The sequence below is a fragment of the Salmo salar genome, chromosome ssa09 (genome assembly GCF_905237065.1).
Source record: "Salmo salar chromosome ssa09, Ssal_v3.1, whole genome shotgun sequence".
Lineage (NCBI taxonomy): Eukaryota > Metazoa > Chordata > Actinopteri > Salmoniformes > Salmonidae > Salmo > Salmo salar.
In genome coordinates, this window is record NC_059450.1 from 151,392,121 (window position 1) to 151,412,284 (window position 20,164).

At 46.6% G+C, this 20,164-nt stretch overlaps 1 protein-coding gene across 1 annotated transcript in view; it reads left to right on the forward strand.

The window, feature by feature from the left end:
* The window catches only part of LOC106613245 (neuroserpin), a 52,173-nt gene that overhangs the window by 12,650 nt on the left and 19,359 nt on the right, over positions 1–20,164 (forward strand). The gene's annotated exons all lie outside the window — the stretch shown is intronic.

Consider the following 20,164-nt stretch of genomic DNA (forward strand, 5'->3'; position numbering starts at 1 on the left):
ACCTGGGGGCTGGCCCGTCAGGAAGTCCAGGACCCAGTTGCACAGGGCGGGGTCGAGACCCAGGGTCTCGAGCTTAATGACGAGTTTGGAGGGTACTATGGTGTTAAATGCTGAGCTGTAATCGATGAACAGCATTCTTACATAGGTATTCCTCTTGTCCAGATGGGTTAGGGCAGTGTGCAGTGTGATGGCGATTGCATCGTCTGTGGACCTATTGTGGCGGTAAGCAAATTGGAGTGGGTCTAGGGTGTCAGGTAGGGTGGAGGTGATATGGTCCTTGACTAGTCTCTCAAAGCACTTCATGATGATGGGAGTGAGTGCTACAGGGCGGTAGTCATTTAGCTCAGTTACCTTAGCTTTTTTGGGAACAGGAACAATGGTGGCCCTCTTGAAGCATGTGGGGACAGCAGACTGGGATAAGGATTGACTGAATATGTCCGTAAACACACCAGCCAGCTGGTCTGCGCATGCTCTGAGGACGCGGCCGGGGATGCCATCTGGGCCTGCAGACTTGCGAGGGTTAACACGTTTAAATGTTTTACTCACGTTGGCTACAGTGAAGGAGAGCCCACAGGTTTTGGTAGCGGGCCGTGTCAGAGGAAAAAAGTTGTCAAGTCAAATCAAATTTATTTTTATATAGCCCTTCGTACATCAGCTGATATTCTCAAAGTGCTGTACAGAAACCCAGCCTAAAACCCCAAACAGCAAGCAAAGCATGTGAAAGAAGCACGGTGGCTAGGAAAAACTCCCTAGGAAAAACTCCCTAGAAAGGCCAAAAACCTAGGAAGAAACCTAGAGGAACCAGGCTTTGAGGGGTGGCCAGTCCTCTTCTGGCTGTGCAGGGTGGATATTATAACAGAACATGGTCAAGATGTTAAAATGTTCATAAATGACCAGCATGGTCAAATAATAATAATCATAGTAGTTGTCGAGGGTGCAACAAGCACGTCCGGTGAACAGGTCAGGGTTCCATAGCCGCAGGCAGAACAGTTGAAACTGGAGCAGCAGCACGGCCAGGTGGACTGGGGACAGCAAGGAGTCATCATACCAGGTAGTCCTGAGGCATGGTCCTAGGGCTCAGGTCCTCCGAGAGAAAGACAGAAAGAGAGAATTAGAGAGAGCATATTTAAATACACACAGGACACCGGATAAGACAAGAGAAATACTCCAGATGTAACAGACTGACCCTAGCCCCCCGACACATAAACTACTGCAGCATAAATACTGGAGGCTGAGACAGGAGGGATCAGAAGACACTGTGTCCACTGTGTCCACTGTATTGTCCTCAAAGCGAGCAAAAAAGTTGTTTAGTTTGTCTGGGAGCAAGGCATCGTGGTCCATGACGGGGCTGGTTTTCCTTTTGTAGTCCGTGATTGACTGTAGACCCTGCCACATACCTCTCGTGTCTGAGCCGTTGAATAGCGACTCTACTTTGTCTCTGTACTGACGCTGAGCTTGTTTGATTGCCTTGCGGAGGGAATAGCTACACCGTTTGTATTCGGTCATGTTTCCTTCCGGTCACCTTTCCCTGATTAAAAGCAGTGGTTCGCTCGTTCAGTTTTGCGCGAATGCTGCCATCAATCCACAGTTTCTGGTTGGGGAATGTTTTAATAGACGCTGTGGGTACAACATCACCGATGCACTTGTTAATGAACTCGCTCACCGAATCAGCGTATTCATCAATGTTGTTGTTCGCCGCAATGCGGAACATATCCCAGTCCACGTGATCGACGCGATCTGAAAGCGTGGAATCCGATTGGTCAGACCAGCGTTGAACAGACCTGAGGGCGGGAGCTTCCTGTTTTAGTTTCTGTCTATAGGCTGGGAGCAACAAAATGGAGTCGCGGTCAGATTTTCCGAAGGGAGGGCGGGGGAGGGCCTTATATACGGCGCGGAAGTTAGAATAACAATGATCCAGGGTTTTGCTACTCCTGGTAGCACAATGGATATGCTGATAGAATTTGGGGAGCCATGTTTTCAGATTAGCCTTGTTAAAATCCCCGGTGACAATAAATGCAGCCTCAGGATATGTGGTTTCCAGTTTACATAGAGTCCAATGAAGTTCTTTCAGGGCCATCGATGTGTCTGCTTGGTGGGGGGATATACACGACTGTGATTATGATCGAAGAGAATTCTCTTGGTAGATAATGCTGTCGGCATTTGATTGTGAGGAATTCTAAGTAAGGTGAACAAAAGGACTTGAGTTCCTGTATATTGTTACGATCACACCACGTCTCGTTAGTCATAAGGCATACACGCATCATAATGACTCCAAGGTTACTTCGATATTATTTTTTAATATTTGTACATGAACTGCCATTTCTCACATAATTAATTTTATGGACACAAAAAGATCACACCATTTGTTGGCATTTATACCATTGTACCAAAACGTCCTGTTTCCATCACAGCTGTCGTGATTGTTTTGATACAGAATGACTTTACTTGCATAAATCTGTGGATGGTAACGTGGTTTATCTCTCTCTACTCCTCTCTCCATTTCTCTCTCCACATCTCTCTCTCTCTACTTCTCTCTCCATCTCTCTCTCTCTACTCCTCTCTCCATATCTCTCTCTCTACTTCTCTCTCCATATCTCTCTCTCTACTCCTCTCTCCATATCTCTCTCTCTCTCTACTCCTCTCTCCATATCTCTCTCTCTCTACTCCTCTCTCCATATCTCTCTCTCTCTACTCCTCTCTCCATATCTCTCTCTCTCTACTCCTCTCTCCATATCTCTCTCTCTCTCTACTCCTCTCTCCATATCTCTCTCGCTCTCTCTACTCCTCTCTCCATATCTCTCTCGCTCTCTCTACTCCTCTCTCCATATCTCTCTCGCTCTCTCTACTCCTCTCTCCACATCTCTCTCGCTCTCTCTACTCCTCTCTCCACATCTCTCTCGCTCTCTCTACTCTCTCTCCACATCTCTCTCGCTCTCTCATACTCTCTCTCCACATCTCTCGCTCTCTCATATCTCTCTCCACATCTCTCCTCTCTCTACTCCTCTCTCCACATCTCTCCTCTCTCTACTCCTCTCTCCACATCTCTCCTCTCTCCACATCTCTCCTCTCTCTACTCCTCTCTCCATCTCCCTCTCTCTACTCCTCTCTCCACATCTCTCTCTCTCTACACTCCTCTCCATATCTCTCGCTCTCTCTACTCCTCTCTCCATATCTCTCGCTCTCTCTACTCCTCTCTCCATATCTCTCGCTCTCTCTACTCCTCTCTCCACATCTCTCGCTCTCTCTACTCCTCTCTCCACATCTCTCGCTCTCTCATATCTCTCTCCACATCTCTCGCTCTCTCATATCTCTCTCCACATCTCTCGCTCTCTCATATCTCTCTCCACATCTCTCGCTCTCTCATATCTCTCTCCACATCTCTCGCTCTCTCATACTCTCTCTCCACATCTCTCGCTCTCTCATATCTCTCTCCACATCTCTCGCTCTCTCATATCTCTCTCCACATCTCTCGCTCTCTCATATCTCTCTCCACATCTCTTGCTCTCTCATATCTCTCTCCACATCTCTCGCTCTCTCATATCTCTCTACTCCTCTCTCCACATCTCTCCTCTCTCCACATCTCTCCTCTCTCCACATCTCTCCTCTCTCTACTCCTCTCTCCACATCTCCCTCTCTCTACTCCTCTCTCCACATCTCTCTCTCTCTACACTCCTCTCTCCATATCTCTCTCTCTCTCTCCATATCTCTCTCTCTCTCTCTCTCTACACTCCTCTCTCCATATCTCTCTCTCTCTCTACACTCCTCTCTCCATATCTCTCTCTCTCTCTCTCTCTACACTCCTCTCTCCATATCTCTCTCTCTCTCTCTCTCTACACTCCTCTCTCTCTCTCTCTCTCTCTCTCTCATCTCTCTCTCTCTCTCTACACTTCTCTCTCCATATCTCTCTCTCTCTCTCTACACTCCTCTCTCCATATCTCTCTCTCTCTCTACACTCCTCTCTCCATATCTCTCTCTCTCTACACTCCTCTCTCCATATCTCTCTCTCTCTCTACACTCCTCTCTCCATATCTCTCTCTCTCTCTACACTCCTCTCTCCATATCTCTCTCTCTCTCTACACTCCTCTCTCCATATCTCTCTCTCTCTCTCTACACTCCTCTCTCCATATCTCTCTCTCTCTCTCTCTACACTCCTCTCTCCATATCTCTCTCTCTCTCTCTACACTCCTCTCTCCATCTCTCTCTCTCTCTCTCTCTACACTCCTCTCTCCATATCTCTCTCTCTCTCTCTCTCTCTACACTCCTCTCTCCATCTCTCTCTCTCTCTCTCTCTCTACACTCCTCTCTCCATATCTCTCTCTCTCTCTCTACACTCCTCTCTCCATATCTCTATTTCCCACAGAATGTTTCATGTTGATTATTTCTTTGGGTGGAGCCAGGGGACAATCATCTTGTTGAATTGTGTTGTCTCTTCTCCTTTCATATCAGTCAGAACACTACTACAGGAAGGAATCTATAACAACAAACCCACTTTACCTCCCTTAATGGCAGCCCTGATGGTGAAATTCTCCTGACTTTGAGGCAAGACTTCAGTCCACTTGATTGACAAAGCCCTTGTGAAAACGATGAGCTGTATTTAAAAGGCAGTGACGGTATACTGGCGGAGATAGTTGAAGCGTTGGAGTGGGAAGATGCACACAAGTTGTGACAGTGATGGTTTTGACATCCTCCTGGTGTCTCACTGAAATCCCTCCCCGGGAGGCCTGTTTCTGAAGGACGTTCTTGAATATCAGATTGTGTCTGCGCATGTGTGGTGGGAGGAATAAGGGGGCAAATGACTTTAAAGCGACACAGAATGATACCCAGAGAATACCTCTCAGAAAGTATGAGAGCTGTACTTGTTGTTATCACTGAGGCCTAGTATCTATCTCTCTGATCAGCAGCACGTAGCTCACACAGAGACGAGCAGTGGAATGGTCCACAGCTCTGTGTTCTCTCAACCCTAACACAGCTCTCTGTCCTCTGTGTTCTCTCAACCCTAACACAGCTCTCTGTCCTCTGTGTTCTCTCAACCCTAACACAGCTCTCTGTGTTCTCTCAACCCTAACACAGCTCTCTGTGTTCTCTCAACCCTAACACAGCTCTCTGTGTTCTCTCAACCCTAACACAGCTCTCTGTGTTCTCTCAACCCTAACACAGCTCTCTGTGTTCTCTCAACCCTAACACAGCTCTCTGTGTTCTCTCAACCCTAACACAGCTCTCTGTGTTCTCTCAACCCTAACACAGCTCTCTGTGTTCTCTCAACCCTAACACAGCTCTCTGTGTTCTCTCCTCCTTACCTACATGTTCTGCTCAACGTTCTACTGCCATACTCCACTCTTTCAAAAGTGTGTGATCATAAGGACGTGTTCAGAAAGTTTGTCAAGTAGACATGTACATAGAAATGTAGGAGTGTCTTTGAAGTTGCGATGTCAGTTAAAAGTCTGGAAGTGTGTTTCAGGTAGCAGTCTGGAAGTGTGTTTCAGGTACAAGTCTGGAAGTGTGTTTCAGGTACAAGTCTGGAAGTGTGTTTCAGGTACAAGTCTGGAAGTGTGTTTCAGGTACAAGTCTGGAAGTGTGTTTCAGGTACAAGTCTGGAAGTGTGGACATGGAGAGAATGATGTTCGTCACATTCCATCTCCATGGTAACAAAGGAAGAAAATTCAGAGTTGTGTGTGTGTGTGTAGCCCAGCTACTGGGTAAAACTTGGGTTTAATTCTACTTGCTTGGTAAGTATGCCTTCTTAAAGGTGTTGGGTTTAATTCTACTAGCTTGGTAAGTATGCCGTTTTAAAGGTGTCGGGTTTAACTTCTCTAGGGCCAGTGGGACGATTTCGTCCCACCTACGTAACAGCCAGTGGAATCCCGTGGCGCGTTATTCAAATACCTTAGAAATGCTATTACTTCAATTTCTCAAACATATGACTATTTTACACCATTTTAAAGACAAGACTCTCGTTAATCTAACCACATTGTCCGATTTCAAAAAGGCTTTACAGCGAAAGCAAAACATTAGATTATGTCAGCAGAGTACCCAGCCAGAAATAATCAGACACCCATTTTTCAAGCTAGCATATAATGTCACATAAACCCAAACCACAGCTAAATGCAGCACTAACCTTTGATCTTCATCAGATGACACACCTAGGACATTATGTTATACAATACATGCATGTTTTGTTCAATCAAGTTCATATTTATATCAAAAACCAGCTTTTTACATTAGCATGTGACGTTCAGAACTAGCATACCCCCCGCAAACTTCCGGTGAATTTACTAAATTACTCACGATAAACATTCACAAAAAACATAACAATTATTTTAAGAATTATAGATACAGAACTCCTCTATGCACTCGCTATGTCCGATTTTAAAATAGCTTTTCGGTGAAAGCACATTTTGCAATATTCTAAGTAGATAGCCCGGCATCACAGGGCTAGCTATTTAGACACCCACCAAGTTTAGCCCTCACCAAAGTCAGATTTACTATAAGAAAAATGTTATTACCTTTGCTGTTCTTTGTCAGAATGCACTCCCAGGACTTCTACTTCAATAACAAATGTTGGTTTGGTTCAAAATAATCCATAGTTATATCCAAATAGCGCCGTTTTGTTCGTGCGTTCAAGACACTATCCAAAAGGGTAGTTTTTTGTCACGCGTTTCGTGACAAAAAAATTCTAAATATTCCATTACCGTACTTCGAAGCATGTCAACCGCTGTTTAAAATCAATTTTTATGCAATTTTTCTCGTAAAAAAGCAATAATATTCCGACCGGGAATCTGTGTTTTAGTACAAAGAGAGAGAAAATAAAAACATGGGGTCGCCTCGTGCACGCGCCTCAGCCTGATTGTCCTCTGATAGACCACTTACCAAAGGCGCTAATGTTTTTCAGTCAGGGGCTGGAATTACATCATTCAGCTTTTTCCCGGGTTCTGAGAGCCTATGGGAGCCGTAGGAAGTGCCACGTTACAGCAAAGATCCTCAGTTTTCAATAAAGAGAGTCAAGAAGAACAAGAACTTGTCAGACAGGCCACTTCCTGTAAGGAATCTTCTCAGGTTTTTGCCTGCCATATGAGTTCTGTTATACTCACAGACACCATTCAAACAGTTTTAGAAACTTTAGGGTGTTTTCTATCCATAGCCAATAATTATATGCATATACTAGTTTCTGGGCAGTAGTAATAACCAGATTAAATTGAGTACGTTTTTTTATCCGGCCGTGTAAATACTGCCCCCTAGCCCTAACAGGTTAAAGGGCATTGAGGACTAAAGTGTCTGAGGTGGAGAATGACGTCACGTTCTGAATGCGGAAATGTCAGCTACGGTATATTAGTGGTGATTTAGGATCAGTCGTGTTGTTTTCAAAGGACAACAGGTTTAATTCTATTGATTTTAGAAGCTGTAAAGATTAAACAGAAATGACTTTAAAGTGCCTGGGGTTTGTGCTCTGCTGGCATCAGTCTGTCTCCGAAGTCTGCCTACCCTTACCCCCCCTCTCCCTCTCTCCCCAGTCTGCCTACCCTTACCCCCCCTCTCCCTCTCTCCCCAGTCTGTCTACCCTTACCCCCCCTCTCCCTCTCTCCCCAGTCTGCCTACCCTTACCCCCCCTCTCCCTCTCCCCAGTCTGTCTACCCTTACCCCCCCTCTCCCTCTCTCCCCAGTCTGTCTACCCTTACCCCCCCCTCTCCCTCTCTCCCCAGTCTGTCTACCCTTACCCCCCCTCTCCCTCTCTCCCCAGTCTGTCTACCCTTACCCCCCCTCTCCCTCTCTCCCCAGTCTTTCTACCCTTACCCCCCTCTCCCTCTCTCCCCAGTCTGTCTACCCTTACCCCCTCTCCCTCTCTCCCCAGTCTTTCTACCCTTACCCCCCCTCTCCCTCTCTCCCCAGTCTGTCTACCCCCCCTCTCCCTCTCACCCCAGTCTGTCTACTCCCTTTCTCCCCAGTCTGTCTACCCTTACCCCCCTCTCCCTCTCTCCCCAGTCTGTCTACCCCCTCTCCCTCTCTCCCCAGTCTGTCTACAGACGGCAGGCTGCTTTAAGAGAACAGCTCCGCTCCCACAACTCATAAGGTCACACAGGTGTCAATATTACACAGATAATCCCCCCCATCCACCTCCCCCTCACTCCCCTCACAACCTGTCCTCTGTGTTGGGTTTATGGAGGAGCCACAGACAATGCTTACCCAATGAGAGCAGGCGTGGGAGCAGGCGGGGCCATGTGAGAGGTTCTTTGCCATTTGGGAGGGAGACCTCAATTAGCCCGACGAACCGGTGCCTGTATATAGCCTCACTACTGTTATTTTTCACTGTCTTTTTACTGTTGTTTTTATTTATTTACTTATCTACTGTTCACCTAGTACCCATTTTTTTACTTAGAAATTGCACTGTTGGTTAGGGCCTGTAAGTAGGCATTTCACTGTAAGGTCTACACCTGTTGTATTTGGCGCACATGACAAATAAACTTTGTTTGATTTGACAACAGAGGACCCGAGTCATTGTCCAACATGTCTCACATTCCAATGGAGAGGATTCTAGAATTATTAACACATTCCAATGGAGAGGACTCTAGAATTATTAACACATTCCAATGGAGAGGACTCTAGAATTATTAACACATTCCAATGGAGAGGTCTCTAGAATTATTAACACATTCCAATGGAGAGGACTCTAGAATTATTAACACATTCCAATGGAGAGGACTCTAGAATTATTAACACATTCCAATGGAGAGGACTCTAGAATTATTAACACATTCCAATGGAGAGGACTCTAGAATTATTAACACATTCCAGTGGAGAGGACTCTAAAAATCCAGTGGAGAGGATTCTAGAATTATTAACACATTCCAATGGAGAGGACTCTAGAATTATTAACACATTCCAATGGAGAGGACTCTAGAATTATTAACACATTCCAATGGAGAGGACTCTAGAATTATTAACACATTCCAATGGAGAGGACTCTAGAATTATTAACACATTCCAATGGAGAGGACTCTAGAATTATTAACACATTCCAGTGGAGAGGATTCTAGAATTATTAACACATTCCATGTTTTGAGATAGTTCCTAGAGCGGAACTGAGGAAGTCTGCATGGATATGATAGTTGTGTGCCATAGTTGAATTCTAATTGTGTGTGGCAGGCGAGGCTACCCACTGGGCACACAGTGGTTGAAGCAACGTTGTTTCTACGTCATATCAATGAAATTGCGTTGAATCAACATTGAATAGACACACGGAGCCCCAAACACACAAACAACATGCAGGGTGTCATGTCAAAATCATCCCAGAGTGAAATCGTTCCCAATATGTATAAATCATCCCAGAGTGAAATCGTTCCCAATATGTATAAATCATCCCAGAGTGAAATCGTTCCCAATATGTATAAATCATCCCAGAGTGAAAGTTATTCAGCACATGCTTTGTAAACAACAGGTGATAACTTTAGCCTAATGATGGCAATGTGAAGTTGTGGAATGCCATCAATAACATGTCATGCAATCATTGGTGCTGTGTGACTGCTATGTAGGGCACCTGGAACAGCACTATTCTCTACCTCAGGGGTGTAGTCATACCGATCAACTCATGGCTATAGAAATCAGAATGAATAGAACAGGCTTGGAACCTCTAACCCTGGTAAACTCATGGCCATAGAAATCAGAATGAATAGAACAGGCTTGGAACCTCTAACCCTGGTAAACTCATGGCCATAGAAATCAGAATGAATAGAACAGGCTTGGAACCTCTAACCCTGGCATTTTGACTGGTCAACTCATGGGTACACTTGCAATGGCTGCCGGATGTTGTCATCAAATCAAATTTGTATTTGTCACATGCTTGGTAAACAACAGGTGGAGACTTGAGTGTTGTGGCCACCCTCTCCTGCTGTGCTCTCAGGTGGTTTGTGCCTGTGTGTATTATCATGTAGCTGGGTGTTTAGACATCAGAGTTTAGACACTGTGTGTTTGGGAAAAAGTTTATTTTCTTGTATATATTTCCTGTTTAAGTCCAATCTGTGGCTTGTGTATGTCCTCAGTGGGTGTGGGGTGTTAGTCAGGAGGGCTATCAGGGTGGCTGACAGGAGGGTGGGGTGGGGGGGTGGGGGGGGTGAGAGGTGGACTGTTCTGCTGTGATGTTAACACTATGATCAGGGTCTGGTGTGGGCTGTTCTGCTGTGGTGTTAACACTATGGTCAGGGTCTGGTGTGGACTGTTCTGCTGTGATGTTAACACTATGGTCAGGGTCTGGTGTGGACTGTTCTGCTGTGATGTTAACACTATGGTCAGGGTCTGGTGTGGACTGTTCTGCTGTGGTGTTAACACTATGGTCAGGGTCTGGTGTGGGCTGTTCTGCTGTGATGTTAACACTATGGTCAGGGTCTGGTGTGGACTGTTCTGCTGTGGTGTTAACACTATGGTCAGGGTCTGGTGTGGGCTGTTCTGCTGTGGTGTTAACACTATGGTCAGGGTCTGGGGTGGGCTGTTCTGCTGTGATGTTAACACTATGGTCAGGGTCTGGTGTGGACTGTTCTGCTGTGGTGTTAACACTATGGTCAGGGTCTGGTGTGGGCTGTTCTGCTGTGGTGTTAACACTATGGTCAGGGTCTGGGATGGGCTGTTCTGCTGTGGTGTTAACACTATGGTCAGGGTCTGGTGTGGACTGTTCTGCTGTGGTGTTAACACTATGGTCAGGGTCTGGTGTGGGCTGTTCTGCTGTGGTGTTAACACTATGGTCAGGGTCTGGGATGGGCTGTTCTACTGTGGTGTTAACACTATGGTCAGGGTCTGGGATGGGCTGTTCTACTGGCTTCCTCTGCTCATTTTCCGAATAACAACATAAGCCTGGAGACAGAAGAATGTTCATTACCAAAGTGATGCAGTCGCTAATCTAAACACAGTTGTCTCCCACACTAGACTTCAAATGAACCCAGTCTTGGCTAGGCGTGACTCAAAGCTTCAGAGCTGATTCCAGTGTCTTCCCTTTAAACCTTTTACTACGGTGGGCTAAATCAGGGTCTCACAGAGTGTTTCTTTGGTTGTCTTAAACAAATCTACTTTGAAACAAAAGTATTCACCTCACAGACATGGTTATGGGCTTAAATAATGAAGACACCTGTACCATGTCAGACAGAGTTGAAATGTACTCAATTCTGAGTTTGCATCCCAATATTACACTTTATATACACTGCTCAAAAAAATAAAGGGAACACTTAAACAACACAATGTAACTCCAAGTCAATCACACTTCTGTGAAATCAAACTGTCCACTTAGGAAGCAACACTGATTGACAATACATTTCACATGCTGTTGTGCAAATGGAATAGACAACAGGTGGAAATTATAGGCAATTAGCAAGACACCCCCAATAAAGGAGTGGTTCTGCAGGTGGGGACCACAGACCACTTCTCAGTTCCTATGCTTCCTGGCTGATGTTTTGGTCACTTTTGAATGCTGGCGGTGCTTTCACTCTAGTGGAAGCATGAGACGGAGTCTACAACCCACACAAGTGGCTCAGGTAGTGCAGCTCATCCAGGATGGCCCATCAATGCGAGCTGTGGCAAGAAGGTTTGCTGTGTCTGTCAGCGTAGTGTCCAGAGCATGGAGGCGCTACCAGGAGACAGGCCAGTACATCAGGAGACGTGGAGGAGGCCGTAGGAGGGCAACAACCCAGCAGCAGGACCGCTACCTCCGCCTTTGTGCAAGGAGGAGCAGGAGAAGCACTGCCAGAGCCCTGCAAAATGACCTCCAGCAGGCCACAAATGTGCATGTGTCTGCTCAAACGGTCAGAAACAGACTCCATGAGGGTGGTATGAGGGCCCGACGTCCACAGGTGGGGGTTGTGCTTACAGCCCAACACCGTGCAGGACGTTTGGCATTTGCCAGATAACACCAAGATTGGCAAATTCGACACTGGTGCCCTGTGCTCTTCACAGATGAAAGCAGGTTCACACTGAGCACATGTGACAGGCGTGACAGAGTCTGGAGACGCTGTGGAGAACGTTCTGCTGCCTGCAACATCCTCCAGCATGACCGGTCTGGTGGTGGGTCAGTCATGGTGTGGGGTGGCATTTCTTTGGGGGGCCGCACAGCCCTCCATGTGCTCGCCAGAGGTAGCCTGACTGCCATTAGGTACCGAGATGAGATCCTTAGACCCCTTGTGAGACCATACGCTGGTGCGGTTGGCCCTGGGTTCCTCCTAATGCAAGACAATGCTAGACCTCATGTGGCTGGAGTGTGTCAGCAGTTCCTGCAAGAGGAAGGCAATGATGCTATGGACTGGCCCGCCCGTTCCCCGGACCTGAATCCAATTGAGCACATCTGGGACATCATGTCTCGCTCCATCCACCAACGCCACGTTGCACCACAGACTGTCCAGGAGTTGGCGGATGCTTTAGTCCAGGTCTGGGAGGAGATCCCTCAGGAGACCATCCACCACCTCATCAGGAGCATGCCCAGGCGTTGTAGGGAGGTCATACAGGCACGTGGAGGCCACACACACTACTGAGCCTCATTTTGACTTGTTTTAAGGACATTACATCAAAGTTGGATCAGCCTGTAGTGTGGTTTTCCACTTTAATTTTGAGTGTGACTCCAAATCCAGACATCCATGGGTTCATAAATTGGATTTCCATTGATTATTTTTGTGTGATTTTGTTGTCAGCACATTCAACTATGTAAAGAAAAAAGTATTTAATAAGATTATTTATTTCATTCAGATCTAGGATGTGTTGTTTAAGTGTTCCCTTTATTTTTTTAAGCAGTATATAATGAAGGGGTCTGGGGGTTGCTGGTCTGTGGGTTTATATAATGAAGAGGTCTGGGGGTTGCTGGTCTGTGGGGTTGTATAATGAAGAGGTCTGGTCTGACCCGCTAAGGTGGGGGTATCTTTCTCAAGAGAAACCTTAACCTGCTGAGATATCTCTTTGATTATGTGAAAGTCCAGATGAAACTGTTTGGAATTGCCCTATACCATTACAGTTACAGACTTGTACAGGTTGAGAGAGTCCTCATTGTCTCGTGTCCTGAGTTTCCACCCATCGCAAGCACACCACCTCTTAACAGAGGAGTAGTGTGTTAATATAGCACTGTGCCATGCCAGGGGATGGTCTGGTTAATATAGCACCATGCCAGGGGATGGTCTGGTTAATATAGCACCATGCCAGGGGATGGTCTGGTTAATATAGCACCGTGCCAGGGGATGGTCTGGTTAATATAGCACCATGCCAGGGGATAGTCTGGTTAATATAGCACCGTGCCAGGGGATGGTCTGGTTAATATAGCACCATGCCAGGGGATGGTCTGGTTAATATAGCACCATGCCAGGAGATGGTCTGGTTAATATAGCACCATGCCAGGAGATGGTCTGGTTAATATAGCACCATGCCAGGGGATGGTCTGGTTAATATAGCACCATGCCAGGGGATGGTCTGGTTAATATAACACCATGCCAGGGGATGGTCTGGTTAATATAACACCATGCCAGGGGATGGTCTGGTTAATATAACACCATGCCAGGGGATGGTCTGGTTAATATAGCACTGTGCCATGCCAGGGGATGGTCTGGTTAATATAGCACTGTGCCATGCCAGGGGATGGTCTGGTTAATATAGCACCATGCCAGGGGATGGTCTGGTTAATATAGCACTGTGCCATGCCAGGGGATGGTCTGGTTAATATAACACCATGCCATGGGATGGTCTGGTTAATATAGCACTGTGCCAGGGGATGGTCTGGTTAATATTGCACTGTGCCATGCCAGGGGATGGTCTGGTTAATATAGCACTGTGCCAGGGGATGGTCTGGTTAATATAGCACCATGCCAGGGGATGGTCTGGTTAATATAGCACCATGCCAGGGGATGGTCTGGTTAATATAGCACCATGCCAGGGGATGGTCTGGTTAATATAGCACTGTGCCAGGGGATGGTCTGGTTAATATAGCACTGTGCCAGGGGATGGTCTGGTTAATATAGCACTGTGCCAGGGGATGGTCTGGTTAATATAGCACTGTGCCATGCCAGGGGATGGTCTGGTTAATATTGCACTGTGCCATGCCAGGGGATGGTCTGGTTAATATAGCACTGTGCCAGGGGATGGTCTGGTTAATATAGCACCATGCCAGGGGATGGTCTGGTTAATATAGCACCATGCCAGGGGATGGTCTGGTTAATATAGCACCATGCCAGGGGATGGTCTGGTTAATATAGCACCATGCCAGGGGATGGTCTGGTTAATATAGCACCATGCCAGGGGATGGTCTGGTTAATATAGCACCATGCCAGGGGATGGTCTGGTTAATATAGCACTGTGCCATGCCAGGGGTTGGTCTGTGTCAATATAGCACTGTGCCATGCCAGGGGATGGTCTGGTTAATATAGCACTGTGCCATGCCAGGGGATGGTCTGGTTAATATAGCACTGTGCCATGCCAGGGGTGGTCTGGTTAATATAGCACCATGCCAGGGGATGGTCTGGTTAATATAGCACTGTGCCATGTCAGGGGATGGTCTGGTTAATATAGCACTGTGCCATGTCAGGGGATGGTCTGGTTAATATAGCACTGTGCCATGTCAGGGGATGGTCTGGTTAATATAGCACCATGCCATGGGATGGTCTGGTTAATATAGCACCATGCCAGGGGATGGTCTGTGTTAATATAGCACCATGCCAGGGGATGGTCTGTGTTAATATAGCACTGTGCCAGGGGATGGTCTGGTTAATATAGCACTGTGCCATGCCAGGGGTTGGTCTGTGTCAATATAGCACTGTGCCATGCCAGGGGATGGTCTGGTTAATATAGCACTGTGCCATGCCAGGGGATGGTCTGGTTAATATAGCACTGTGCCATGCCAGGGGTGGTCTGGTTAATATAGCACCATGCCAGGGGATGGTCTGGTTAATATAGCACTGTGCCATGTCAGGGGATGGTCTGGTTAATATAGGACTGTGCCATGTCAGGGGATGGTCTGGTTAATATAGCACTGTGCCATGTCAGGGGATGGTCTGGTTAATATAGCACCATGCCATGGGATGGTCTGGTTAATATAGCACCATGCCAGGGGATGGTCTGTGTTAATATAGCACCGTGCCAGGGGATGGTCTGTGTTAATATAGCACTGTGCCAGGGGATGGTCTGGTTAATATAGCACTGTGCCAGGGGATGGTCTGGTTAATATAGCACCGTGCCAGGGGATGGTCTGGTTAATATAGCACCGTGCCAGGGGATGGTCTGGTTAATATAGCACCGTGCCAGGGGATGGTCTGGTTAATATAGCACCGTGCCAGGGGATGGTCTGGTTAATATAGCACCGTGCCAGGGGATGGTCTGGTTAATATAGCACCATGCCAGGGGATGGTCTGGTTAATATAGCACCATGCCAGGGGATGGTCTGGTTAATATAGCACTGGCCATGCCAGGGGATGGTCAGGTTAATATAGCACCATGCCAGGGGATGGTCTGGTTAATATAGCACCATGCCAGGGGATGGTCTGGTTAATATAGCACCATGCCAGGGGATGGTCTGGTTAATATAGCACCATGCCAGGGGATGGTCTGGTTAATATAGCACCATGCCAGGGGATGGTCTGGTTAATATAGCACCATGCCAGGGGATGGTCTGGTTAATATAGCACTGTGCCAGGGGATGGTCTGGTTAACATAGCACTGTGCCATGCCAGGGGATGGTCTGGTTAATGTAACACTGTGCCATGCCAGGGGATGGTCTGGTTAATATAGCACTGTACCAGGGGATGGTCTGGTTAATATAGCACTGTGCCATGCCAGGGGATGGTCTGGTTAATATAGCACTGTGCCATGCCAGGGGATGGTCTGGTTAATGTAACACTGTGCCATGCCAGGGGATGGTCTGGTTAATATAGCACTGTACCAGGGGATGGTCTGGTTAATATAGCACTGTGCCATGCCAGGGGATGGTCTGGTTAATATAGCACCATGCCAGGGGATGGTCTGGTTAATATAGCACTGTGCCAGGAGATGGTCTGGTTAATATAGCACTGTGCCATGCCAGGGGATGGTCTGGTTAATATAGCACCGTGCCAGGGGATGGTCTGGTTAATATAGCACCGTGCCAGGGGATGGTCTGGTTAATATAGCACCGTGCCAGGGGATGGTCTGGTTAATATAGCACCATGCCAGGGGATGGTCTGGTTAATATAGCACCATGCCAGGGGATGGTCTGGTTAATATAGCACTGTGCCAGGGGATGGTCTGGTTAATATAGCACTGTGCCAGGGGATGGTCTGGTTAATATAGCACCATGCCAGGGGATGGTCTGGTTAATATAGCACTGTGCCAGGGGATGGTCTGGTTAATATAGCACCGTGCCAGGGGATGGTCTGGTTAATATAGCACCGTGCCAGGGCATGGTCTGGTTAATATAGCACTGTGCCAGGAGATGGTCTGGTTAATATAGCACCGTGCCAGGGGATGGTCTGGTTAACATAGCACCGTGCCAGGGGATGGTCTGGTTAATATAGCACCATGCCAGGGGATGGTCTGGTTAATATAGCACTGTGCCATGCCAGGGGATGGTCTGGTTAATGTAACACTGTGCCATGCCAGGGGATGGTCTGGTTAATATAGCACTGTACCAGGGGATGGTCTGGTTAATATAGCACTGTGCCATGCCAGGGGATGGTCTGGTTAATATAGCACTGTGCCAGGGGATGGTCTGGTTAATATAGCACCGTGCCAGGGGATGGTCTGGTTAATATAGCACCATGCCAGGGGATGGTCTGGTTAATATAGCACCATGCCAGGGGATGGTCTGGTTAATATAGCACCATGCCAGGAGATGGTCTGGTTAATATAGCACCATGCCAGGGGATGGTCTGGTTAATATAGCACCATGCCAGGGGATGGTCTGGTTAATATAGCACCATGCCAGGGGATGGTCTGGTTAATATAGCACCATGCCAGGGGATGGTCTGGTTAATATAGCACCATGCCAGGGGATGGTCTGGTTAATATAGCACCATGCCAGGGGATGGTCTGGTTAATATAGCACCATGCCAGGGGATGGTCTGGTTAATATAGCACCATGCCAGGAGATGGTCTGGTTAATATAGCACCATGCCAGGGGATGGTCTGGTTAATATAGCACCATGCCAGGGGATGGTCTGGTTAATATAGCACCATGCCAGGAGATGGTCTGGTTAATATAGCACCATGCCAGGAGATGGTCTGGTTAATATAGCACCATGCCAGGAGATGGTCTGGTTAATATAGCACCATGCCAGGGGATGGTCTGGTTAATATAGCACCATGCCAGGAGATGGTCTGGTTAATATAGCACCATGCCAGGGGATGGTCTGGTTAATATAGCACTGTACCAGGGGATGGTCTGGTTAATATAGCACTGTGCCATGCCAGGAGATGGTCTGGTTAATATAGCACCATGCCAGGAGATGGTCTGGTTAATAAAGCACCATGCCAGGGGATGGTCTGTGCGGAAGAGTAAGTTGGTTACGTTCCATTTTTATAAGTGTTAACAGATTTTTATAATAGCAAAAAATTGCTCTTGATTTTCCATAAGAAGCTACTTTTTGTGCTCTTTTCATTCCTTCTCATTTTTTACATCCAGAGGACACTGTATTGTAATGATCTCTGAACAGCGGGATGGAGCTTCAAAGGCCTCTGCATTTGGATGGGGGAGGCTGTGAAACTCTCCTGCAGTTGTTGGGCTCAAGGGCTTTGACACCTCTCACTTCACACCTCAGTGCTAATTCAAGTTGCAGTCAGATCTGTTCTGTCCTAACAAGCTTGGTAGCCTTAACTTAGCATTCAGTCCTTACAAAGTCAAATATATCATTGTAAACTATTTTTCTTCTTGGCTTTAAAAGTAGCTTCAGACTAAACATTACTCACTCAGTTCCAGGTTGGATGTTGTTTTAAGGTTTCTGTTGTTTGTTTGCCACTGAATTTGCTGTATAGCTTGGAAATATGATTCTTTGGAAGTAGGAATCCTTCCAGGTAATTTGGTCCAAAATCAGTTTGTGTTTTTGGAGTTTTGATTTGGAGTGAAGGTTATGTTGTGGAGGGTAATAACCTGTATATGTCCTGGTGACATAGTGAAGGTTATGTTGTGGAGGGTAGTATCCTGTATATGTCCTGGTGACATAGTGAAGGTTATGTTGTGGAGGGTAGTATCCTGTATATGTCCTGGTGACATAGTGAAGGTTATGTTGTGGAGGGTAGTATCCTGTATATGTCCTGGTGACATAGTGAAGTTTATGTTGTGGAGGGTAGTAACCTGTATATGTCCTGGTGACATAGTGAAGGTTATGTTGTGGAGGGTAGTATCCTGTATATGTCCTGGTGACATAGTGAAGGTTATGTTGTGGAGGGTAGTATCCTGTATATGTCCTGGTGACATAGTGAAGGTTATGTTGTGGAGGGTAATAACCTGTATATGTCCTGGTGACATAGTGAAGGTTATGTTGTGGAGGGTAGTATCCTGTATATGTCCTGGTGACATAGTGAAGGTTATGTTGTGGAGGGTAGTATCCTGTATATGTCCTGGTGACATAGTGAAGTTTATGTTGTGGAGGGTAGTAACCTGTATATGTCCTGGTGACATAGTGAAGGTTATGTTGTGGAGGGTAGTATCCTGTATATGTCCTGGTGACAGTGAAGGTTATGTTGTGGAGGGTAGTATCCTGTATATGTCCTGGTGACATAGTGAAGGTTATGTTGTGGAGGGTAGTATCCTGTATATGTCCTGGTGACATAGTGAAGGTTATGTTGTGGAGGGTAGTATCCTGTATATGTCCTGGTGACATAGTGAAGGTTATGTTGTGGAGGGTAGTATCCTGTATATGTCCTGGTGACATAGTGAAGGTTATGTTGTGGAGGGTAGTATCCTGTATATGTCCTGGTGACATAGGGAAGGTTATGTTGTGGAGGGTAGTATCCTGTATATGTCCTGGTGACATAGTGAAGGTTATGTTGTGGAGGGTAGTATCCTGTATATGTCCTGGTGACATAGTGAAGGTTATGTTGTGGAGGGTAGTATCCTGTATATGTCCTGGTGACATAGTGAAGGTTATGTTGTGGAGGGTAGTATCCTGTATATGTCCTGGTGACATAGTGAAGGTTATGTTGTGGAGGGTAGTATCCTGTATATGTCCTGGTGACATAGGGAAAGTTATGTTGTGGAGGGTAGTATCCTGTATATGTCCTGGTGACATAGTGAAGGTTATGTTGTGGAGGGTAGTATCCTGTATATGTCCTGGTGACATAGGGAAGGTTATGTTGTGGAGGGTAGTATCCTGTATATGTCCTGGTGACATAGTGAAGGTTATGTTGTGGAGGGTAGTATCCTGTATATGTCCTGGTGACATAGTGAAGGTTATGTTGTGGAGGGTAGTATCCTGTATATGTCCTGGTGACATAGTGAAGGTTATGTTGTGGAGGGTAGTATCCTGTATATGTCCTGGTGACATAGTGAAGGTTATGTTGTGGAGGGTAGTATCCTGTATATGTCCTGGTGACATAGGGAAAGTTATGTTGTGGAGGGTAGTATCCTGTATATGTCCTGGTGACATAGTGAAGGTTATGTTGTGGAGGGTAGTATCCTGTATATGTCCTGGTGACATAGTGAAGGTTATGTTGTGGAGGGCAGTATCCTGTATATGTCCTGGTGACATAGTGAAGGTTGTGTTGTGGAGAGTAGTATCCTGTATATGTCCTGGTGACATAGTGTTGTGGAGGGTAGTATCCTGTATATGTCCTGGTGACATAGTGAAGGTTATGCTGTGGAGGGTAGTATCCTGTATATGTCCTGGTGACATAGTGAAGGTTATGTTGTGGAGGGTAGTATCCTGTATATGTCCTGGTGACATAGTGAAGGTTATGTTGTGGAGGGTAGTATCCTGTATATGTCCTGGTGACATAGTGAAGGTTATGTTGTGGAGGGTAGTATTCTGTATATGTCCTGGTGACATAGTGAAGGTTATGCTGTGGAGGGTAGTATCCTGTATATGTCCTGGTGACATAGTGAAGGTTATGTTGTGGAGGGTAGTATCCTGTATATGTCCTGGTGACATAGTGAAGGTGATGTTGTGGAGAGTAGTATCCTGTATATGTCCTGGTGACATAGTGTTGTGGAGGGTAGTATCCTGTATATGTCCTGGTGACATAGTGAAGGTTA